The sequence below is a fragment of the Chlamydotis macqueenii genome, chromosome 1, assembly GCF_036417535.1.
Source record: "Chlamydotis macqueenii isolate bChlMac1 chromosome 1, bChlMac1.mat, whole genome shotgun sequence".
Taxonomy (NCBI): Eukaryota; Metazoa; Chordata; class Aves; order Otidiformes; family Otididae; genus Chlamydotis; species Chlamydotis macqueenii.
In genome coordinates, this window is record NC_141556.1 from 92,398,331 (window position 1) to 92,423,672 (window position 25,342).

General features: G+C 48.6%; 1 protein-coding gene across 8 annotated transcripts in view; it reads right to left on the reverse strand.

Moving 5' to 3' along the window:
• Positions 1-20,348, reverse strand: part of BOC (BOC cell adhesion associated, oncogene regulated) — a 57,780-nt gene extending 37,432 nt beyond the window's left edge. For all 8 annotated transcript variants that reach the window (XM_086761348.1, XM_086761339.1, XM_086761320.1 and 5 more), the window contains exon 1: positions 19,987-20,348. The gene's annotated coding sequence lies outside the window, so the exon portion shown is untranslated. The remainder of the gene's footprint in view (positions 1-19,986) is intronic.
• Between the last annotated feature and the right edge of the window lie 4,994 nt (positions 20,349-25,342).

A 25,342-nucleotide genomic window follows, 5' to 3' on the forward strand; every position in this document is an offset into this window, starting at 1 on the left:
TCTCTGCAAGGGGATGCTCCACGACAAAAGGATGGCAAACACGCTGCAGCGGCACCACGCTGCTGCCCCAGGAAAGGGAGGCTCACCTGCCCACACCCTGGCCCACTGTTAGGACACGCTGGTGAGAGCTGTGTGGCCAGGGCCTACACCAGTGTTTGATACAACCACGGTGTCGATGCCCGCCGGGCAGCAGTGCCCACGCACCCACTGACACGGCACAGAAGAGACCAGTCGCTGGCTCCCTGCTCTTTGCCCTTGCCCGTTCACACTTGCATCCGCACGGAGAGAGCGAGCGCAGAGCCGGAGGCACCTCCCCAGGCCCTTGACACAACAAGCACCAGCAGCAATTCCAGCTGCAAAGTTTGCTTTCCTTGACACACAGTTTACTTTCTCCATTCCCCCGCATACCGCCCCTGCCACTTACCCCTCACTCCAAAAAGGCTCTCTCAAACAGGCTTAAGCTTTAAACAAATAAGGGCTTGGAAAGCAGCAGCCTGCTCCTGTTTCCCTCCCCACCACCCCTGCTCTCCCCCCGCCGCCTCCACCTCTGAGCCCTGGCGCAAGCGGAGCTGGCGAGTGCTGCGCAGGCATAGAAAACAAACACGTGGAGCAGAGCCAGCTGTGAAGTCGGATTTGGCATCGACTGTTTGCAAAAGGAATAAAAGCACAAGGGGGAAGGGGAGAAGGGGGGATAGGGCGGGGAGCCGCGGGTGCCCCAGCCTCAAGGGGAGAGTGTGGCTCTGTTAAAGCCCTGGCGCAGGCCCACGAGAGTGTCTGCAGATACGGGCGCTGATCTTGTGCCCTGCGTGGATGCGGAGGGAAGAGACAGGCCTACAGCAACATTTCCTGAGCTGTTTGGCATCACGGTCCCAAAACCCTTTCCTAGCGAGCCGGACTGTTTTTGCACATGCTTGCCCTCCCTTCCAGGCAAAATTAGTTTGTTCTGAGGCAACATGTGAAAAATACATACACTTTTACCTCCTGTGGTTTGCAATTCTCCCCCTCTCTTTCTGAGGGTTTCTTATCCCCCGTGCACCCTTCAGTGCAGGAAACACTGACCCAACTTCCCCATCACCTCAGCTGATACTAGGTATGTTGAGGGCATGCATTCACACTAATCCTCCTCATCTTTTTTAATTTATTTCTTCCTCCCCTCTCAACTGTCCCTTTCTGGAAGGGTTTCAGACAAAATATCCCTGCTTTTACACCCAAGCTCCCACAGGACATCAGCTCAGGTATTATTCTGCCCTCATCAGTCTGGTTGAGCCATTCCCATTTGAGGGAACGGTACTCATATGCTTTAGGAGCGGATCACCTATGGCCTTACATCAACGCTGGATCCACGCAGGTTTTCCTCCATCTCCTTCCTCTCCCAGTCATCTCCAAGCAAAACGAAACAGAAGCCCATACACTTTGCCTGGTTTGGGGTAGAATCCAGCGATTTGACATGGTTTGCCTGTGGTTTCCACCCAAAACCATAAACCACTCCAAGTTTGCTTGGAAGTGCCTCAGCTATGTTTGGAGGGGTTAAGAAAAGCAGCAGTGTCCTACCTGGTCTTGGACTTCATCCAAAACAGGCCAGCAGCCGGACAGATTAACGGTCCAGGCTGACCACCCAACCACCTGCAGATGCGTTTTCACCAGTCTCCTTACCGCCCCTGAAACACAGCAAGATCTTTCCCCTCTCTGGGCCCGCCGTGAACACTTGTCCCTCAGCATCGCTCCAAACCATCAAACTGACAACAAGAGACAATGTTTGGATATCGTTCTTCCTCTGAACTACATTAGGGACCCCTGATCGCAGCCAAGGAAGGTAACTTACCTTGGAGAAATCTTGCAATTGCCTTTTTGTTCTTGGGTGGAATTTACTGAAGTGCCAAGAAAAGTCATGGATCGCTACAAATAAAGCATTGCTCAAAACCAACCAACCCACTCCGATCTCTTCCCTTTAGGGGGCAAATTAGGTATTGTAAGACAAAGAGGGATAGAAACTGATCGTCAGGGAGGTTATGAGGACACATATCTGGAATTGCTTCTTCACCTGTTTGACAAAACATACCTGTAACTTGTGTCTCAGCTTCCCAGGTTGCAAAAAACAGGAATACCTCAGCTGGTACTAGCAGTAACCAGATGAACATGACTCAGACAATTTCAGATTCTCAGATGAAATATGCTAGACAGGTATGCAGTCTTATTATCTGTACTGCTTCCTGGTAGCCCCAGGTCTTCTGGATTAGTAAAATACAGATGTCAGCATCCTGCGGATACAGCCTCAGTAACTGAACCAAGCAGGGAGGGGCAGGCTGATTACAACAAGGTGGGGGGGGGGGGGAAGAATTTGCACCACACACAAAATATTGTGGTTAAGGGAGAGAGTAACCAAGAGGTTATTGACAACAGAAAACAAGATAATTCAAGTGGGGTTTGTCAGACTAAACTTTCTGTAATCACAGACTGCAGGGAAAGTGTTTTTCAAGCAAACATTCAAACATGCAGCTGCCAAGAACTAAGTAAACAGAGAAGGAGAAACAGCAGAGTTAATGTGGCACCATTTGCAAATGCCCGGTGATCAGCTGTCACAGGCCAACCGAGCCCATCAGCAGGCATTAGTGAAGCCAAGAGGCTGAGCTACTACAGTAAGACCCACCACCACGTTAGATGAACAAGGAGCAATTCACACCTTCAAAATATTTTCATCCAGCACAGGATTTGCAGATCTGGGTAGGGATGGGTACAGCAGTTTGTGTGGGTTCAGTGGACATTTTCCTGCAGCACATGCATACACACGCAACCATCTGGGCAAGTGAAATGAAGCCAAACCTCAGTCTGAAGGAAGTCCTCCATGATAACAAGTGATACACAACAGCTATTGGTATCAGAAATTTATTTTCAGTCCCACTGTACCTAGAAGCCTGTGGTGGTATTTACCATGCTTACGGGGGGCCAGAGGCCCAGGCCAAATACACCACAGATCTAAGGGCAGGTTGGCTGATCCCAGCCCTGAAACCAGGGGTGCTCAGCTGCACTGAGCAAGGCTGTGAGGCTGCACAAAGACCGCGACCACTCTCCATGCTTTTTATTTAAGTTGGCTAAAGCCAATGGGCAGCAGGAAAGGGGACCTCCAAGAAGCAAAGGAAATTTCTTTCAGTCACACAGAGTCAGCAACGGAGCAAGGGAGGGAAACAGTGGTCTTCTGCTTCCCACCCAAGTGCCTATCCATTGGTCGGTGCTTCCCACCCATGGTTCGCAAGACTGCTGAAAGGGGTATGTGGATGACTTAGGGGGTCCAAGAAAAGGGATGAAAAATAGGCAAGTTCAGACATACTGTGCAGCAAGTTGTACACATGAGATTTCCAACGAGGTCTACTGACCTCCATGGAAAAGTATTAAAGACTGCACATGTTGAAAAATAAAGCTGAAACCCATCACAGCTGATCATGCACATACATCTTCTGTCCACATGCCCCTATTCTCCCCGACCTCATTCCGACAGGTGACACTAGAGTGGTGTTATATTCCTTTCCTACAGACCAGAACTCTCTCGGCTGTCTTGGCTGAAATAAGTGTACAAGACATAAGGCATGTTTCAAGGCCAGCATCAGATGCATCACTTCTCTATTAGTCACTGGCAACCGATGCACCCACAGTGGTGCTGCATGTTTGGTTCCAACTGCACTTTGTGCAAGTGACCAAAAATTCACATGCTGCAGCCAAAGCTACCGGGAAGAGGAAGTTTGTGGTCTCCAGACCAAAGTTACTGACTCCTTCTTTGGAGCTGAAGATGAACACAATCTTCACCGAGGTTCATGGGGAAATTAGGAAAGCTGTTATTTCCCTAGCTGCACAAAAGAGACTGTGAGAATGCCAGAGAGACTGTTGGTCCTCATGAAGAAGGGGTCTGCATGTTTAGTTGTGGTGAATAGTGACTCCACCTGGGTTTACATAAAGGGACTTTATGCATTTTATGCACACGGCATTGCTCCTCTCCAGCTCTGAGAGAAGAGGGTGGTCTCCCCAGGAGAACCCCATCCAGATTGAAGAAGCTGTATCTTCATACCAATGAACCGTCCAGCACCATAGACTAAAACTTTTGGGGTTTTTTTTTTGGTTGGTTGGTTGTTTTTTTTGTTGTTGGTTTTTTTTTTTTTTAAATCAGGAGTTACATGACCTCCTTTAGAGTCCTGACACAAGTGCTCCAAGTATTTACAGCCTGGAAAAGATCTTACTGGAGAGACAGAGTTGCTTTAACTTTCCCTTCTCTGCTCCCTTCCTGTGTCCTCACCCTCAGTTTAGTACTGTGCACAGCCCTGGGGCAATTAAATCAGTAGCCTACACACCATGCAATATTTATGGCCCAAAGCAGTCACAAAAACGTCAGTACATGCTTACAGAGGTTTTCCGCCCCCTATACCCTCCAACAACACAATTTTCTCACACAGGAGACTGGCTCAAAACAGAGAGGAGGAATCAGTGCTGTGATCTCCCAGCGGTTCTCAGCACAGCCATGAGCTATCTGGGGCTGGGGCTTGCTGCTACGCCCCAGTCCCAGCAGTGCAGAGCTCCTTTGGTCAAAGGACAAGGTGTTTCCCAAGTACCTTGCACATCACAAAGCAGAAGTATTCCCTGCCCCTCAATGGGAACAGTTGAAGCAGAGTTTAGCAGCATTGCAAATCCCACCAGGTCCTTCCAACAGGGTAGGAAACAGCACAGTGGTCCTGATCCCTTGTAAGGAGCACGCAGATTTTGTCTTTAAAATGGCAACCGCACTACTTCTGGACCCTCACTGATAAACAAGTGCAGATTTCTCATCCACTCATTAAGGTTTCCAACACGAACCTTGGACTGTCATTAGCATTTAGTCACAACAGCAGACTTTGGCTTGAGATCCTTCAAGTCACCTGGGCCACATAACACACAGTCCTGTTTTAGGTCCAGGACTTTGGTGTTTCCCTGCATGGCAGAAGTTGGATGACAAAGAGTTAAACCTGGTATAACCTCAAAAATTGCTCTTTGCTTTCCAAAGCAAGAACATCTTTGGCAGGGTCCCCATCTGGGAAATGACATCCCATCCCCTCTCGCTTCCCCCTCTTCTCCCCCTGAACTCAGAACAAAGCACTGCACTGCCCAACATGTTCCTCCACTGGTTTCATCTTGGTCCAAATGCTTCTTGTGTTTCAACTCTTGCCAAAAAGAAATGCATTAAAAAAAAAAATAAAAATCTAAAAAAAAAGGCATGTGTGAGGCAGGGAGAGAGGAAGCAGAGAGAGTAGAAGGAAGTCATTAACATTGAATCTTGATTAGCTATCAGTGGTGGAGAAAAGAAACAGTGGGGAGAGGAGCTTTTTCCTCTTGTGATACATAATCTTGAAGCCGAAATCAATAGGCCCAGAGGAGATAAGACTTCTCCACACAGTCCTCCACCTAGGACTGAACCTAACTTGCTTTACCTTTCCAGTTCACCACATACCACTCCATCATCATCATCATCAGAAGAGGCATCTTCTTCCTCAAAACAGTTTCCTGCCAATCACCACAAACATTTTTCACCACTCTCATAGCTGTAGCCCTCCCAGCGTTCTCCCACCCTGCACTCAGCCCCCATTGGCAGAGGGCTGGAGGACACAGCACAGCTGGCCTGCCCTTCCTGGCCTTTCCGCCTTTGCTACCAAACACAAAGGCTTGGCCATTGCAAAGCCACAGGGAATCCTAGAGGAAATGCAGCCCGGAGGAGGTGGTTTGTGCATGCTCTGTAGATAAGTTGGATGGATCAAATGAGGAGCCCCAGACTAGCTCTATCTCCCAAAGAGACATCGTCCAGTCAAAAAAAGAAAATTTTAAAAATCACATTGGCTAAAAAAGCATTTAAAAGAAAACAAAACAAAAAAAAAAAACAGTCCCATTTGGAGAGTCTGTAATAGCTGAACCCAGGGGCATACAGAGGATTTTTTTTGTTCCCTCAGTACGAAAGCCCTTGGTTTCCCTTCCTCCTCATTGCTGCATTTCCCCATCGGGGGTGTCAGAGACAGTGCAAGGCCTCACAGCAGCGCAGACAAAATTGGGTCTTGCTGCCCTGAGGACAAGTAGCTGGGGGGCTACAGGAACCGGGGTGATTTGAGGAGCCCTGAAGAGCTGGGCAGGCTGAACCTGCATGGCGAAAGGGTCACCCCTCCAGCAACCCTGTGACCTGTCACAGGCTGGTGCTTCCCTCTGGGGTTTGGCTTCCCAAGGTGTGACTTTGGCTTGCAGGTTGCAGGGCTATGCCATTTTAATTCCCCGGGGCTTGCCTGTATTACAACTGGTGCTCTGCAGCATGTCAAAGAGAGGGAGAGATTAACTCCCTTTTTTAAGAGTCTCATTACTGTTACATTTTTAAACACAGCTGGTCAAAAATTTTTTGGCAAAGCCATAAACAAATAAATACTTTAAGGAAATTTCCTGCCATTTGAAAACTTTACCTACTGATCTTTCCTTTATCATATGGTATTCTCTCTCCTGTATTCATAAGCTCCACTTGCTTTCGTTCTCTCCTATAAGGACCAAATCCATTGAACCATCAATAAAATTTCAAGATTTCACTGCCTGTACTGTTTGAGATTTTAAAAACCACCCTTCCTGACCAGTGCAGCAATCACATATTCATTTCTGTCCCACTTGATGGCCTTTCATTTTGCTTGTACATGGTGATTCCACCTCCCAAGACCCAAAGATCCAGACACTGAAAACTTATCTTCCAATCCTGTCTGCAAAATACTTATTTTCTGGCTCCTTGGGAGAGAGATGCCAGAACACAGCCAACTGTGGTACTCTGATCAGTTTTCCTCTTCTGCAGATTATCCTGCGTCTCATCAGCTTCCATGCCTCCATCCTAGTCAACTTGGTTTAGAAAGCAATTAGTTTCTACAGCCGTGGACAACATTCAAAATCACCATCTGTCATGACATCCTACATAAAACAAATAAGAAAGACAACACCACCCACCACCTTCTATTAGCAATCTGTAAGGAAAGCAAACAGTCACTCGCTTCTGAAGAAGCCTGATACAGGATGTGGAATTTCTCTTCTAGCCCTTCCCTGTCTGCCAGTGGCAGACAAAGCCTGTTTAGCAGCATCTGTACAAGACTTTAGTATTACGTAAATAGAAAATAATGTCTTGGGGCCAGCTGAGAAAAGCGTCCCCAACCACAAGGCTGTGCATATGGAGCAATGGAAGTGCCTGCCCCCCAAAAGCTGCCTTTCTACAGTACTTGTTTTACCAGGATGGTGCCCATTTAAACCCCCTTCAACCTTAGAAGAGATGGCTTGGAGCTCCCAGCCTTCTCATCCAAACGCTAACCAGCTCCTCGTAGCCCAAAAAAGGAAACATTCATGACCAAATAGCTTCCAGTATTTTTTTTGCAAAGCTATTGTTATGTGACTGCATTTGGATGTAAGGGAGAGAAACAAATACATGACTGTGGTCAGTGTCTGTCCTAGAATAGGAGAAGGAAAAAAAAAAAAAAACCCCCAAAAAACCCCCCCAACCAAACAACCCCCAAACCCAATCCTTGTTCTATATGTTTAGTCATTTTTGGAGAAAATCATAAGCAGTAAGGAGAACAGGAAGAAACAGCAACACCAGCCCCCCCTGGGCCTCGGGGGGCGACAACAGGAGAAGCAGAACAGAAGTGAATCTGCTCTCCGTCTGTTACCATATACTGTTCAGTGCAAGAAATTCTTAAAAGCCCCAGCAATGGTCTAAGGCAAGAAGTCTACTTCTTGCTCTGTTGCAAAGGACTAAGGCCTTTTTGTGCTGTGAATTGCTTTATCAATTTAGAAAGCCTTTTTAATGCAAAAATCACCTTTGCTTCAGAGGCGTTAGTAGGCATTTCACATAAAAGATCAGATCATCCTCTCCAAAAACTCTCTCAGCAGTGGACTGGAAGAACAGAGCAAACCTCTGACATTTGCTTACTTGCAAATTTGCTCATATTTAAAACTCTTTGGACCTTCCAAAGATCCTTACATTACTGTCCAGTAAAGGAACACAAGGAGTATCTGATTCTCTTATTTCACAGAGACTCCTTTAAGACCTCAGTATTAGGTACTCTACAAAACTACAATAAAAAGACATCCTCTGCCTCAAGGACATTTATCTCTAATTGCTTACAGAGACTGTCAACACCTTCTTTGAGAAGGGAAGTCTGTGACTGTCCCATAGTACCAAATACCCCTAGAAAAAACTTTCCCTATTCAGTGCAAAGTCATCTGTAGGCCAGCTCAGTCAGTACCTACCCTCCAAATGATGTTAAATACTGCCACTTGCTACAGACCACACATGCAATATTGGAAGTGGAAAGGAATAAGGACTTCCCCCCTCCTTGCAGCAACTGGGAAAACTCAGCTGTATAAGGGAAACACAATCTCAGAATAGCCAATAGGAAAATTATTGACCATTTCTTAATTTGGAAGATACCATAAACTCTCTTAGCATGAAGAACACTCCTCAGTTTTGAGGAAATCCTGCTCCATGATTTTAAATCCAGTTGTGCAGCTGGCACACTCTGCCCTGCGACGGGTAAAGCAAGCTGTTCTCATATAGTCACATCCACAGCACGCTGCAGAATTTAATAGTCCCTCATGAAAGAGATAAGCTATATAAACATAAACTGTAACAATGAGACAAAAAGCAGCTTCCAGAATTCCCGCTGCAAGCCCTACAGGGAAACAATGATAATTAACCTCTGCATTTTTTGCCAGCTGAAGTTTGTCTGTTCCCCTGCTTTGCTGATAACAAACATCTGTCAGGAGCATTCTTCCCCATGCAAGAGGGAAACACATCCATCGCAGCCTCTGGGGCTTTGTACCCCAGCAAAGCCTCTGGAGACCCTTCGCTGTAAAAGCCACGGAGAAAACTGCTGATCTTACTTATTGACTACAAAAGTGTTACATGAAAAACGAGTCTTTTTTTCTGGCCCCCAAGTAGTTAAGGAAACCTTGAGGAAAAAACACATGAGGAGCCTCTAGCAGAAGAAATCTCTGGAGGTCCACCCCAGACATGCCTTTCTAAGGATCTTTATTTTAGGGTCTTCCTTCCCAACCCTCATCTACCAGCAACTTTTACTTACATACTTCTTCAGCAGAAAGCTCTCGAAGCCCAAGGCTCCCAGATAAAGCTGTCGATCTGTGGCTCATTAACAGCTCCCTGAGGCTTTTTGGCCTCGTCCCTACACACCCCTTGCAGATGCTGGCACCTCAGCCCATGTCATGTTCACCGGCCCCTCTGAGCTGTGTCTCTGGCTGCCTCTAAGGAGACAGGTCAACACAAAACCCTCCCAGTTTGCCAAACGCTGCGAGATTGGAAATGTTGGCAGAAACTTGAAAACTTTGCCTTTGAACCCCTGAGCCCCAATCCACCAGCCGGGGGGGGGGGGGGAAGAAGGGCCGGGAAAGACATGGCTCTCCTTTCAAGGATGCTATTTCTCCAGAATAACCTCTGGGGAGGCAGCAGCCCCACCTGCAACTGCAGGCAGCCACCCTGCCCGGGCAAGGGCTCTCCGAACCCGCTCCGACATGCCAGCACCCTGTGTCAACGAGGGCTGGGAGCACCTCTCCGGCAGCAGGCTGGCGCCTGGGGAGGCACCCCTAGTTGTTCCTTATCAGCCTTCCCTGAAACAAGTAAGGACAGGGGCATCCGAGATGTGGCCCAACAAGCCTTTCTCAGCCCCAGCAACTGTTATTGCAGCATAGGGACCTCAGGCAGAGGAGGGGGAATTAAAGACAGAAAATGGGGAGAAAGGACGGTGCAAGGGCTTGGCAGTGGCCCCTGCATCCTTTGGCAGGCAGCACACATTCAGGAACAGGGGGACGCTAGCAGCCTCAGCTACAATCCCGTTCTCCCTCCCCACTGTGGGGTTTGAGGGAAAAAAAACCAAACAAAAAACCAAAAAACAACCTCCCCAGCAAAACTGAGAGGGATGTGTGTGCCAAGAGAGAGAAACTATTTTCCCTAAGAACAAGGAGGGATGGGCGGCACAAACCCATTTCTTGACACTTTCTCCATCCCACACCCTGCCTAATTCAGCTGGACAGAAATGAAGGCAACAGCTAAGATGGTGCCTCCCTGCAGTTTTTCATGCACAGGCAGTGACCTGGGACCAACAGAGAAGAAAAAGCCAAAACCATGCAGCTGTCTGACATCTCCCACCACTCTTCCACTCCCAAGGCACTGACGAAGCCAGGGAGAAATCGTAAGGGCCCAAACATCTCATCTAAGATCTCTTCTGTAATCAAATTATTTAGCTTGCAGAGGGCAGATAAAACCCACTTGCAAAACGGAGGAGTCCTGCTCCAGGACTTAGCAGAGCAGAGCAAGGAGTCATCTCTTCATCCAGCCACAAAGAGGCCTTGGCAACACAGTGCCATTAAAAACAGTATGTTTCAAAGCATTCCTCTAAGCAAAGAAACCTCCGACTGCAGTTCAGGCTGTTATTCAGGCAGCAGGACAGCATGGCCATGAGCAGCCCCCCAGGAAAGTTTGCACACAGCTTTTTTGCAAACAGGTGCCAGAAGACAATGCCTATGCACCTCCACTTTCTCCCCAAAACAGTGCTGTAAGTCAGACAAGAAAGGAGGGGTGAAGGAACCTGCGCAGGTTTCACTGAAGCAATCCTATCCCCCTTGAGAGTTCCCAGTCACCCCATCAAGCCAGCTTTTGCTCCTGTCCTGCTTTGGTGTCCACAGAGCTGCTCCAAGCTGCCCAAGGCTACCTGTGCTTGCAGGGGTTGGGTTAGCTTTTGGGTACCCTTGTGCATCCCCAGCCACACGCTTAACAAGGCTTGCAGCTCTCAGGAAGAGCAGCTTTGTAACCCTGCTGCTCCTCATCTCTCTTCCTGCACTTCTCTACAGTGTCAGGTACCTCTGTGCTGACCACGGAGAGGTGAGCAATGTCTCCTCTTGCACTTGGGTCACAGTGCAAGCCACAGCAGCCATAGCAGCGTCTGTTAGAGTTTATCCTTGGCTTGTGCAGTGAAAGCCAGTGCCTCCAGAGCAGGAGTAGCACAGTCCCAGACCCTCCTTGAGAAAGAAGGCACAAAATATTTACGTAATGAGATTGCTTTACTTGAGATTGCATGCTGCAAGCAAAACACTTATTACACTGGCTCTCTGCTCTCCCAGGTATCTTTCAAAGCACAATGCCGCAACTGAAAACTAGCTGACAGGAGAGAATTAAAGTCATAACTGGCTCCTCTCCTTCCCCTTCAGCCACACAGTCTTGCTTTCCCTCAGTGCCCCGGCAGACCTCCTGCTCATTTGCCTTCCAAAAGCAGGCAGAAACCTCAGCTTTGCGAGACCAGCTGCCCGCCCCAACACGAGGCCTACAACAGCAGCAAGATGCTACCAACAACGCTGCAGCTCCAAGTGCCCCATTTGGGCAACCCTCCAGTAGGAGGACATGAAACCATATCACTCTTTATTGACTGATGTGAGCTGAGAGCTAAGGAAGATAAGACTGCTATGGACAAGCCAAGTTTCAAGGCAGACAATTCTCAATCAAGCCTTAGCAATGCTCAACTTAGACCTCCTCTTCTGAAAAGGAGGGTAAGGCGGAGGATGGAGCAGGGGACTGGGTATCAGGCAACACAAGGTCTGTACTAAGCTCCAATCCTGACCTGCTGAGTCACTCCAAGGCACACGTGTCCTTTTCCATGCTCTGTTTTTACCTCCTGTTCTTCATTTGTCTTCCTGTTTTGAATGGGGATGTAGGAATCATCTCCCATTACAAGTTAGCATGTATCTAACATAGCCGGGTCCCAGTATTGGTTAAAACTTGTAGACACAACTGTAATACAAATAATAATTTAGGTTTTGGAATACGGTGATGGGGGAAGACGGCGTGGCAGGCCTTTCTCAAGCCTTCATCCAGACAGTCAACGTTAAGAAACCTCTACTTATCTTCAGTGCTGGAGCTATGCAAAAACTGGGTTATGCTTCACATTTTTGTGGCTGCTGAAATTTTTGCTTGTTTGCTTGGTCACTAGCTTGGGAAATTTTTTTAAAGGTGGTTATTTGAAGTGGCTCAGAGTTTAGGGATGTCCGAAGCTATCCCAGGGGAGACAGATTATAGGGTAGAGTGCAGTTCAGGCATCAACGATAAACATCGCTTGCCACTTCGCTCTTGATGTTGTTATCTTTGTGCTCCTTTTCCCTCCTCCTCAAATCTGCAGTCCAGGCAATTGTGAGGAAAACTGGACAACTGTACATTTAGCAAGTATGCTCCTGCCTTATCTTACTACATGATGTAAATAGTTGACCCTTGTTCCCACAAAAGACAACAGGATTCATGCTGCAATCAACAGGATCCACAGCGCGTATTGCGTATTTGCACAACAGGTTAGTACAGCCAGCTCTTGCTATTAGACTGGTGCCTGTCCTGTGAGATACAGGGCTCGCTTGTCTTGCTGTAGCCATCTAAACCACACTGCTCTTCCCTAATGCTTCCCCAAGCTGCCTACTCACCTTCCTGACAAGAGGGAAGCAGGGTCCGCAAACACACACCCAGGCTCCAGCAGCTCCAGCTGCATGTATTGGTACTGACCTCCCTTTCTCAGCATCCATTATGGAGCTCATGGGCTGCACGGTCATCAAGCATAGTTGACCATGATCCCAAGGTCTTCTCCCTCTCTTCTGGCTGGGCAGCCATCTCTGGCAGAGCCTAGAGCTGAGGTGTCAATGTGCTAAACTACTCTTGCAACATTCACAGCAGCTCAGACACCCAGAGCAGCAAGGTCCTCAAAAGCAACTAGCCCTTGTGCTGCCTTTGACTTTTTCTCTACAGCGTTACAGAAGTGTTCAGGCACAAGTTGGCATGCAACAAGCAGCTCTGCTCCTCACCTGCTGGGAAGCAAAGATCTTTTCCCTTCAGACCAGCCCCAGACACCCCAAAAGCAACATCAGAGTGATAAAACAGTAATGGCAGACATATTCAGAGCAGCTGGTATACCCCTCTGAGGAGCCCTTCACGCTCCAGCTTCTCACAGCCCTGTCTCACCCTCCAAGCCTCCAGCTTCTCACAGCCCTGTCTCACCCTCCAAGCCTCCAGCTTCTCACAGCCCTGTCTCACCCTCCAAGCCTCCAGCTTCTCACAGCCCTATCTCACCCTACAAGCCTCCAGCTTCTCACAGCCCTATCTCACCCTACAAGCCTCCAGCTCCACAGGTGGCTGACAGCTCCAGGCCAGATACTCTGCTTGGCCAGCTGAGGGGTAAGGAAGTCCCCACAGAGACTCAAAAGCTAGTAGATGTCAAGCCCTCCTCCTGCCAGGGTCCCACAGCTCTGCTGTGGTCTGGCTGGCCATGCCGCAAGGCCGCAGAAGGAACCAGTGATGGGGTTCTCCTCATTGGATTCAGACCCCTCTACGGCTGGATAACTGCCGTAGTGCAGTTGCTCTCCTTCTCCTTGCAGCATCTTGCTCTCCTTCTGCCCAGATACCTCTGGCTTAGAAGCTGCACTTCAACTGCTTGCCAGCCAAGATGTGCCTGATAGCCACTTTTGAAATAAAGAGTCCACTTCCATGCAGGAGTAGGTGGTCAGGACTAATTTGGGCAGCTGTTACACTGGTGACAGTAGGACCATCCCACAAACCCACCAAGCGTGACCTTGTACTTAAAAGTAAAGGGAGAGCTATTTGGTCTCTTGATGCACAAGTCTCATTGACTCTCCACCACATCATTAAAGTCACCCCAGGTGTTTTTGAAAAATCCCACCCAGCATGTTTTTGAAAACATCTCTTGATGCTGGGACTCAAATCCACCCCTTCAAGCTGACACTGCTGGGGTTCGTTAAACAAGCAGCCTTCTTCGGGGATAAAAAAATAAAAATCACATTCCCATTACCATTCAGGGGGCCCAGAGGAATCTCTCACTGACAGCGGCAGGCTCTAAAGAAGCGGGACCAGCTAGTCCCTTTACCACCCACAGCCGAGGAACGTGCAAGTAAGCACCACCTTCCTGCCCCAGAGGGGACTGCCATCCAGCACAGGGCTGGAGCAATGAGAACGCTCTCCACGTCAGCTACAGCTCAGGGAGCAACTTGGGACAGAAGGCACTAGATGAAGTAAATTATTATTCAGCATCCAGAATACTATTGGCTTCCAAATAATTGTCTATTTGTGTGCGTGCATGCACAAGAATCCTCGCTCCATGGTCTCTGCCAGCATATTCCCAGCGCTGCGACTCTCCGGGGACAAGGCCCATACTTGTATTCAATCTCGGCTTTGGATCTCAAACACTAAGGTTTCAGATTTTCTTTTAAAAAACATTTTCTCTGGCAACTGGGCTGTTAATGGATTTGATGTTTTTGCTCTCGCCTCCTCCCTACCTTTAAAAGCTTGGCACCAAAGGGCTTCTTTGAAGATAAGGCCAAATTTGCAATTTAGGAGGAGGAACTTCATAAAGCTAGACGTGAAGGGATGGAGAGGAGGAGGGGGGAAAAAAAAAAAAAACCCAACCCAGGAGCCACTTTGCCTGTTGAGACGTACACTGTACAGTACATAGGATTACAATGGCCTCTCTGTACCACCACTGGCTGGAGCCATAAATTCGCTGCAGCTGCAGTGCTACTACCTACGCCAGACTCCCCAAGGGTCACGCTCAGAGAGCGGCTTCTCTACGGTTGCATACCCAGCCTACCCTCCAAACCAAAAGCATCACGCAGCCCTTATAGAGCCCACATCCACCTAGCACGCCGGGGCGGGCGTCCCCAGAGGCAACCACAGGAGCCTCCCGCTGGGTTGCCAGTGCCGCAGGAGGCTCTTTGCTGAAACCAACCACTGTCCTTATCCAAGAGGTTTTTGCAGGGCCAGCAAACCTATGGTCTCTCTCAGTCTCCAGCAGACCTACCCTCAACACCACAAGGAGGCAGGGAAGTGCCACTTACAGGTTTTGCAGGTGAAGAGTGGAGGCAAAGAGCAACCTGCCCCAACTCGGGGGAAATCTGTGGTGTAGAGGAGAACCAAACCCGGTTCTCCTCACATCCCAGGCTTGTGCCCTATAACACTGGCATCACCAAGTGAGGTGGCTGCTCTACCTAAAAGTACCAGGAGAAATTACAGAGACATTACCAGAGGAAGCTGCATTTTGCATATAAACGCTATATTCTAGGCCACTGTATCCACATTTGAGGTTTATTTATCAAAGACTACCTCAGTAGGTTTATGTCACCACAAGCTTTCTTAACCACACTAAGCTCCACACATTTGCTCCCATTTACTCGCCTAACTTGTCCTTTTGTTAGTTATGAGAAAAATAAAAAGCAACCTCATTTTGATATTTGAAAGCTGACAACACAGTTCTGGCACCCCTTTTCTCTCCACTCTTACGATTTAATGAACAGCAGAAGGGCCTGACGCGCAATCTTTAGGCACACAAGCTTGTTCAGACTCGTTGACACTGCAACCAGCGAACACATCTTTGCACTTGGCAGGGCCCCAGGACTGCGGCTCTGCATAAGAGTAGGACCTGCTGGCTAATCCCTTCGCCAGAGTGGACCTTAGAGAGCCAAAATGGCATTGCTGCCACAGGGCTCCGGGTGACTTACTGCCTACACCCTGCGCAGAAGTTAATGAAAAATGACCGGTTTCCAAAACACCATCTGGCTTTGACAGACATATATAGAGACACAGCCCAAAACCTCTCTGAACTCAACAACAGTGGGTTTTCAGAGGGGCAACACGCTGTGGTGTGGTTTGGACTTTGCCCAGCAAGCCCCCAACATGTCGCACGGGCACAAGGTGCAGTCACCATCCTCACGTCTAAGGGGAGCTTGGGGAAAGGTTTCGGCCACAAGGCAGCAGCCTCCCCAGAGCAGCTGAGCAAAAAGCAAGGGTAAAGTTTGGCTCTCACCTCTGTGCTGGCACACTGCCCACAAGGAGGGCGAAGAAGCCCGAGCATGTCCCACACACTCCCTGAAGCACATTTCCCTCCATCGATCCCACCAGAGCCAAAATAAATTGGCACTGCCTCTTACTCAAGAGCTTCTACAACGCACCCTGAGAGCAGTCCTGAGAGCCCCTCTCAGGCACCCTGTCTGCATTGTGCCAGGTGCTCTGCTAACAACCCCAACAGGCACAGCTGAGCCTCCCAGCCCATTAGTCCTTTTGCAGGGAAGAAGACAGGCCATTTTAATAAAAGGAGCATGCAACATCCTCAGGGCAGGGATCTGTTGCTCCCTGTTTATGTAGAAAGCCCTGCACCACAGTGCCTGCGGCAGCTTTGGGACTGTGTAAGCACTGAGCATTTTTCTTCCCTGCAACAACAATCTTCCTAAGCTCTTCAGTTGACTTGCTTCCACTGCATCCACACTCCTTTTGTCTTAAGTTCCCATGGATAGTGATACAGCTGTGCTGCCTGAGTACACTCTCCTGTGGAGAGTAGATTTTTAAAAACTCTCATGCACAAATATGCATACGAAGCAAATTTTGAAAGCTTCTCATCCTGCAAGCACTCCCTCCAGAAAACAAGCTTCAAGCACTATGTTCAGCCAACAAAGCGCCAGAAACAATGTCATATGATTCAGGGCCAAGAGGAACCAAACCAAATACCAGGAAATAAAAAAAAAGACGCTTGCTATACCTTTTGTTGAACAATTACCAAAAGTACATTTAGAAAACTGCAAGACTATATTCACCCCCGTTCCACCGATGGACCTGCAATTCATTTTGTCCTTATTCTCCTCAAATTGTTCTCGTGGCCTAGGAACTGGAATACGTAACAACCTCTTAAACCGAGACTGACCACAGGAGCACGAAAATACACAGCAGCAGGTTTTTCCCTCAGGATGTTTTCAGTCTAACCAGAAACAGGAAGTCTCCAAAGATTTTGCAAGAGAGCTTTTTCATTGCGGGATATCCCATCCTAACTGTAGACTTCGCACTGCAAAGTTTTTAGACCGGGAGGTAACAGTTAAAACCAAGAGATTTGCAAACCTTGGTTCGTAACATGCCAGCAGTAACACATCAAGTCATCTTCGCACGTTAAAGAAGTCCAAGGGAATTGCGCCTCATACCGCTAAGGCACTTGGCATCAGGCCTTGAAAGGACCAATCCACCATTATTTACTGCCAAAGAAACTTTCGTTAACTCAGTTACACTGGCCTACTGCTGCTGTAACTTCTCGTGGGCTGCATAACTAAACTGAGACTAACTGAGCCCAAGGTCTCTAAAAACCCACCTGCAGGCCAACCTGGACTAAAACAAGCAATGTTGTCCCCAAATAAGGGGGGTCTTTGGGAGACAGCCTGTCTTTGCCTGGGAAAAGGGGATGATTTCGGAGGTGTAGAGGTGCCTTTGCAGCCCTGAAGCAGCCCCAGGGAGGCTCAGCACGACAGAGTAGGTCCTCCCTGGTGCACCTGAACTCTGCTGTGAGAGAAACAAGGGTGGGTACAGTCAGCTGGCAAGAGTCAACATGGATGGCAACATCTGCCCTGTTCATCCCATCGGCACAGGTTTTAGCCCCATTTTCCGCATGGGAAAACCAAGGTACAGGTCTATGAAGGTAACTGTTTAAGCAGGGCATGTGCATTGGCTGAGGACACAGCCGAAACCGCTCCACATCCAAACCCGTGCTTCCACCCTAAAGAGTGTCTTTCCTGCCTTAGCGCTCATCTTCCCTCCCACAGCCTGGGTAGATGTAGTAACAGGATTTTTTTTTTTTTTTTGTTGTTGTTGTTGTTGTTGTTGTTGTGCATGGTGTCAGACTGTCAGGTTTCTCTGCTCCTGAGGACATGCGATTCAGGAAGAGGCCAGGAAGCACCAGCAGGTAGATTTGTTGGTGTTTCAGTCAAGTGTGGTCATTCAGTAACAATGATGACATTGTATCATGTCACTACAAGATACAGAAAAGCAGGGTTTTTTTTTCCCAGACCATAGGGATATAGTGCACCCATAAGACTTACATGCCAGTTTGTAGCACATACATTCACCCATAACATTTCTTCTTTCACCAAGCAGAGAAGAAATGTGCGTGGATTCAGCTACTGGTACTAGGGTATCTTTCAAAGAAAGGTCCTGTGGCTGGCTGTGTGTATATGAGACAGACAGAAAATGGAACTTGCTTTCCAAAACTGCATATGACCCTTGTGTACGCTTCAGATGAACCTACTTCCTTTTCCCGAACGGGAATTACACCAACAGGGAGAACTGCTCTGTATCTGACTTCAACTCTCACAGCAAACACCTACTGAGACCTCGTCTGCATTGTATACGCAGGATGAGTCCCTGTAATTGTATCTAGAGGGGAGGCCTAAGAAAAGTACATGGAACAAAACTCTATTTATTTCTTGTCAGAGAATATCATGCACCCAGCAGGGAGCTCACAGCTCTCTCTAATTGTCGTATTTACTTCAGAAGATCTCAAGATGACTCCCAAGTTATTTCACCTTCATTTCTTTAAGTCACTTAAATAAACAGAAGAAATCTTCACTGCAAACCCATGATGTATTTCTGCTGAAATCCTTCCCAAAGCCATAAACCTCAATATCCAACCAATAAATAAAAGTGTGTGCATGTATGTATATATGCATAAATATGCAAGAACCCTCCTCTAAATGTATGCACACTGAGGCAGTTAGTTTCAAAGGAAAAGAAAACTCAGATAAAATCCTCCTTACAAAACACTCACATTCTTCTAATATTTTCCAGGACAGTTTTTTAGCCCATGGGAAAAGAAACTTTAATGGCAGATTGCAAATGAACATATCAAAAAGACACTATGGTAGCAATGTAGAAATGAAGAGAACTGGGCACCAAGAAAAACAAGCAATTTAAGACATGCCGGGAATGACGCGCGGGCGCACAGTGTATGTGTGGATTCCTGTTATCCCACTCGCATAACGCTGCGGAGAGGTCAAGAGAGTTTCTTTAAAACAAACAAGGACAAAAAAAACCCTTTAATAGACCTGGACTGCCTTTCCCACAATGCCAGTGATATAACACTTGGGATCCCAAAATTAGTTGGGGAAGTGCCCAAAGATACAAGATTTGTATTAAACACCTTTTTTTTTTTTTTTTTTCAATCAGGAGTATTGGTTAAAGTCTACTATTAATTTTCAAAGCAAGTATTAGTATCTTAGAGCACTTTAAAAAGTCTCATTTGGACACAGCTACAGATTCAGCATCCCACTTTCTCCCCAACACATTTTCTATTTACAGTCACCATCCAGAGGACCTGCCAAAGTTGCAGTCCAAGCAGCGAGGCAGGCGTGCACAAATCCTACAGCATCCCACTGCCATGCAGAAAATTACTTCCCCCAACTCAAACAGCTCCTCATCTTTGCACTGGGGTTAAAAACTCTACAGTTGCACAAGAAGAGGACAAAAATTTTACTCGCAGATTAGCCACCCTGCTTTTCTTTGCAGTGGCAGCAGCACCAGCCCCTTCACAGGGCACAAGCCGAAATGCCTTCGCATCTGCAGGAGTCGGCTCTCTCCTGCAAACTCCCATCAGCTTTTGACAAGAGTTGTAGCAACGGAGGATGAATCTGGGGTTTATTTTGCACAGCTTTTCCCTCGCCCTCTCTCCACCGCACACCATCCCTCCTCAACTAGCCAGTGGTGAGGACAGGGTGATGTCACAGATCAAGTTTTTGGGGAAGTTTCAGGCAAGCGCTGGAGCACCATGGTGTGTGTGTGTGCGCTGGGCCCTCCATTAACGCCGACCGAGGAGGAAGAGCTGGAAGGCAACGGCCGAGCCCCTCACATCTCACCTGCCCAAGCGAAAATAAGCTCCATCCTGGTGGGGACCAGTGGGTCTCCACCCCACCCTTGTCACATCTCCCACATCCCTACACAGACCGCCTTCCCCGCATCCCCACACCAACTTTCCCAAACTCTTGACACAAAGATTGGTGGCCGCTGGCCAAAGACAGGGGGAAAGCCCCTGCGCCCCGCTGCCCGCCACTGCCGCCCTCCCGGCCCCTCGCCAGCGACGCCGGACCCCACTTCGCTTCACTCACCGGGGTCTTCGATGGAGCAGGCGGGAGGGAAAACACAAAGATGCCCCAAACTGAAGGGAAGCAACAAAGAGGCTTAACTCCAGGAGCTGGGAACTTCCAGGCCGGATCTGCGGGGAATTCAGCACACACACACACAGAGAAGAAAAAAAAAAAAAGAAAAAGAAAAAAAGGGGGAGAAAGCCTGTTTTGAGGAGGGTGGAAGGAAGGTGAGGGCCCTTGGTTTGGGGGTAGTGGTTGTGTTTTTTCTGCGGGTAGCCGCTGGGGATGGGGGGGCCGCGCAGAGCTCAGGCGCGGCGGGAGGAGGAGGAGGAGAAGAAGGAGGAGGAGGAGGGAAGAGGCGCCGGGATGCGGGAAGCCAGACCCTCCATACGGGAGACGACTTTTGGATGACTGAACTCCCAAACAATTCCCTCCTCTGGCTACTCCTGCCCCAGAGCCTCCCTCCTCCCCTCCCCCTGAGGAGGAGGGAAGAAGAGGAGGAGCCAGAGGCGGGAGAAAACGCAAAATAAACCCACTTCCCCAAAAGCCAAGCAGTGGCCATCCGCTGTTCCCTGTGTGTGTCACCCGCATCCCCCCCGCCCCGCGCCGCCATAACGACACTATCAGGCATCATCTGCCCGGTGCCTGCCCCCAAACGAGGTCGACGGCAGCCGCAGGGCCGTTCCCCGCCGCCCGCCACGCTCCCCTCTCGGCAGGCGGAAGCGGGAAAGTTGGGCTGAAAAGTTTGGCCCGGGCGGTGGGGAGGCCGCCCCGCCGGCTGTGGGGTACGGGAGCGGCGGGGACGTGGCTCCCCCAGGCCCGGGGGGACGGCGGGGTGGTGGTGGGGCGGCAGCCGGTAGGCGCCGACGGTTGAGGGCCCTGGCCGGGCCCAGCGGCTCACAGAGCCCCCCCGGGTGCCCACGCACTGGCGGCCATCCCGCCTCATTCCAGCTCTGAAACCATCCTGCCTCATCCCAGCTCTGAAACTGGATGGCACCGATCACCGTGAGGAGGCCCCGGGCAGCCGTTAGTTGTAAGGAAACGGGCTGCTGATAAATAGAAGCTGTGTGGCAGACATCCTGGGAGAGCTTCCCCACGTCCCAGGAGGGACCAAGCCCAGAAAGTTGCGTAGAAATTTATCAGACCTGTTGAGATTCTCACGGGGAATGACATCTTTTCCACATGTCTGTCCCTACACCGCCAGGCACCTGCGGGAAGGACTCAGGAGCCGCCATACGTGAGCACCACTGCGGGCCTGCCTAGCCTGGGTTCCTGCCCTCCTCCAGGCTCTGGTGGTGGCACGCTGCTGGGTGGGATGAGGCATAAGGAAGAAGCTTTTTACAACGAGGGTGGTGGAACCCTGGAACAGGTTGCCCAGAGAGGTGGTGGATGCCCCATCCCTGGAAACATTCAAGACTAGGTTGGAGGGAGCTCTGAGCAACCTGATCTGGTTGGAGATGTCCCTGCTCCTTGCAGGGGGGTTAGACTAGATGACCTTTGAAGGTCCCTTCCAACCCAAACTGTTCTATGATTCTCTAAGTCCCATCATCACTTATATGCCTCAGTTTCCCCAGTTGTGTGGCTGAAGTTCAAGCATCTGCTTAGCTGCCTTGCAGGCATAACCACTGTTTCTGAGGAGATCTGAGGTGCCTTCCCTGCCTGGCATCACCCACAGGCTCATTCCCTCCAGAAGAGGGTTCCCATCCCCTTTGGGCTGTTGTGGGACCCAGAACAGACCATCTGGATCAGAACAACAAGATGCCTGAAGCAAAAGTGAAGGCGGGGAAGGAGAGGAGGAAGAGAAACGTGATGTAAAACACAAAACCTTGCATGCATCCAGGTTAAATAAGATACACCCAAATGTTTATTTAAACTTGCAATTTTCCCCCAAAGCACAGGGGCTAATATTTTGCTAAATGAAGACAAGTCCATTCCCTTGGAGGTCAAATAGTCTAAGTATGCATGACTGTAGCCAGCTAGTTTCAAGGAAGGTGAGTGACTCCTTCTCTTAACCCATAAAAACTGCAGCTTCTCTGGAGATGATGTGGAGAAAACTGAGATGAGAAGGAAAAGACCTTTTCTTCCAGCCGTCCCTTCTCACAGGTGCTTGCTCTCAGGCAAAGTGTCTCAGGCACAAATTTTCAGAAAAGAATCCCAATTACATCACTCCCTGGGATTAAACCAAACCAGCTCCTGCTCACTACCTCCCCCCATACCAAAGGATGAATACATATCCCAAAACGTAAATTTACCCAGAGGTGCAGGGAATTCCTCCATCTTTCAAAGCCCTTCAATAAATACTAGCTTGAAACAAATCTGCTGTCACTGGAAGGTCAAGATAGGTTTCTCATATCTTTGCCATGCACAGAGCAGAGATGATAAACGTGATCTGTAGTTCCCAAATATGGAGTCTTTCAGTTAGAGAAGAAGGTGAAAGAGTTAAAGTTTATCCTCTTGTCATCATTAGGTTTCAGAGTTATTGCTGCTTAGTGGCACTGTAGGAGGGGCCTGTGGTCCTGGATTACCCATTTCTCACACATAAGAATGACTTGAAGAATTTGTTTTTTTTTTTTTATACTTGGGTTTGTGTTTCTTATTTCCTTGGTTTATGAGAGGTATACTGAAAATGTCAAAACTGATTTTTTTTTCTGCAGGGTTTCTTGATTTCCAAGGGAGTATGTATTGATGGCTCTTCAACTTGCAGTTGAGTGGGTCGGCTTGTCAGGTTGAACACAAACTTCCTTTCTCCACAATGTTAACTTTGCTGTCTAATTATCTTTCAAAGAACTGTTTCCCAGATTCCAAGTTTTTCTTTATGCTGCTCAGTTACACGGTCCTCAGGTGCTAAATCCATATGTAGACACCTCCTTAAGTGGCCTAATTTTCACAAGTGCTGAGATCTCTAGCACCTGCCTTGTCTGAAAAATTGCAGTCTCCTAATTTAGAGCAGTCATAAACTGTCCTAAATTAAAGCAGGAATTGAATTAGCTGTGACTAGTTTTAGGCTTACAGAGGTGGAAATAAAGAGGGGAAGGAGCAGAATTAGAGCCACCTTGTGCAAGGAAGTGCACGAGGGCTTGTTTAATGCTGGGGAAAAAAAAAAAGATTGCAGCCCTGCAGGATTATATTCCCTGTTTGTCCCCAGAGGTGGAGGAAACATGGGGCGCAGCAGCACCCTTCATAAGCTGCTCTTCCCACCTGCCCTGGTTCTTAACGCTGGAAGAAATGTCTTGGGGATGAAGCAGGATTCTGGTTCATGCGGCCATGTCCCCTTGGCATCCCCGAGCAAGTCACCAGTGGTCCTGCTTGCAGGCAATTGCCTTGTTACTGTGCTGGGGATGCCGGCTCTAGGCTGGCACCCATTTATTTCAAACTACCTGCCAGAACTGACTTCTGGGTGCCACTGGCCTGGCTGAAGCTCAAAGTAGCATGAAAACCAAAACCCCCTTCTTTAGCCCTATTCCCTCAGGCATAAGGAAGCTTTTACTGTGGGCATTGACCAGGCACAAGCTGTGGCTGAGGGGGGACCTGTCCCTCTCGGGAGGTGCCAGAGCCCCCTGGTTCTCAGCTACCAGCTTGCCTGGACCAGCCCCATCCCTCCCCAATCCCCGGCAAAATTCCCACTGCTGCTGCCATCGGATGCAAAGGCTCCTCCTCGGGGCCACAGAAACTCCAGCTGTTTGATATTGTGCGGAGCAAGGCGGGGGGCACGGAGGGACTCCGCATGAAAGGGCGAGCTCAAAGGAAACCGGACCCTGGCATGTCGGCACGATACTCAGTGGGTAACAGGCTCAGTTAAATTTGCTCATTCAGCCAGCTAAGAGGGAGAGTTTTCTCATCCGTCCTGCTATGTTTAATTCATCCACACATGCCTCCCAATTACGCCAGGAGTAATAAGCAGAAAGGGATGTTGGGGGCTGGGGGGAGCCAGCCAGGCCCCAGCCCCCAAACCTAAGTGTCCCGAAAAAATGTTAGCTGCGCACTGCTGGGTTCTGTCATCCTGGGGGCGAGCTCATCAGTGCACCCGGCTCCAACTCCTTCTGAATTTTAGCCCAGACTCAGACCTGGGTTTTGTTATTTTGTTTATTTTCCTTCACAAATGCGCATTGCAAGAAGCGTGTGCGCAGGGTTATGCTTTCAGGTGTCCATGCCTGGCACCTGAGTTAGGCAAAACTCACAACAAAAATCAATGCGGCATCCCTAGCTCCATGGAGGCTCCCGGGCTCACCCCTAGGTTTTTCTAGCTCTGAATCTTTGCAAAAATGGCAAATTGGTGGGGGGAATTGGGCTATGGAGGCAAAGACAGAGTGAAGAAAATGCTAATTCACAGAGCGAGTTCAAAGCTGTCTGGCCACATTGTGGGAAATTCATGGTGAGTTTGGTGAAAGGAAGGATGAGGAGGTGATGACTAGCTCAGCCTCAGCAGAAGGCTGGTCTGAGGGCAGTGGCCGTGGTCCAAAGTGACGAGAAAGTCATCCTGTATTCGGCGGGCAGGAGAGGGGAAAGACTCATATTAAGAAGGGACGTGAATGGAAACCCCCTGGTTCAAAGGAGTTTTAGCATGAGTTTTACTTTGTTTACCCTCTTGTAAAGCTATTTGTTACTTCGATAATCCATAGGAAATGGGATCATTTCTCTCTCGGCATGTCAAATTAAATAAACAAATAAAACCTTGTTTGGCTGGTGAGAAGCTTAGAAAGGAAAGTGTATTTGTACAGGGATTCAGGAACTAAGCATCTTTCAGGAGCAGAAGATTAGGAAAGAAATCAGAGAAACAAAGGGGGAAGTGATTCAGTCATCAAAACTCAGAGAGCCAAATTAAAGAGGGGGGGTGGGACTGGAGGACAAGAGATAGAGCCTGTCTATATTAGGAAATCTGTGCTAGAGTAAACTAAACCAACTCAATGTCAGTTTAGTTTTACCACTAGGGTCCAAGTCAGGGACATAGACTTGGTTGTGACAAGCTCACCCTGATGTCAGACAGAAATATCGTACGTTCACTGAGATTTATTTTATTTTATTTCAGAATACACACGTTACCCCTTGTGTGTGAACACAAACACTCACAAGGGGTAACGTATATATACTGAAATGAAACAAGTCTCAGTGAACTGGTGCTAGCTCTGCCTTCTGTCGGAGAGGGGTTGGCAACAGGATGGTTTTACTGGTACAATTCCTATTTCAGACATGGTAAAACAATGTAAAAGAAGCATGTCCCGCAAAGGTATCATGCTCCTTTTGCGCAGTGATAGGTATATCAGTATAAAATGTGCTATAGATGGGTACAGCTGTACCTATGCTCTGTACTATGTATCTACAGGAGATGTTGTAAAGAACTACCATTCTGTTCGTAGTTGGTTCATTGATAGGAAATATT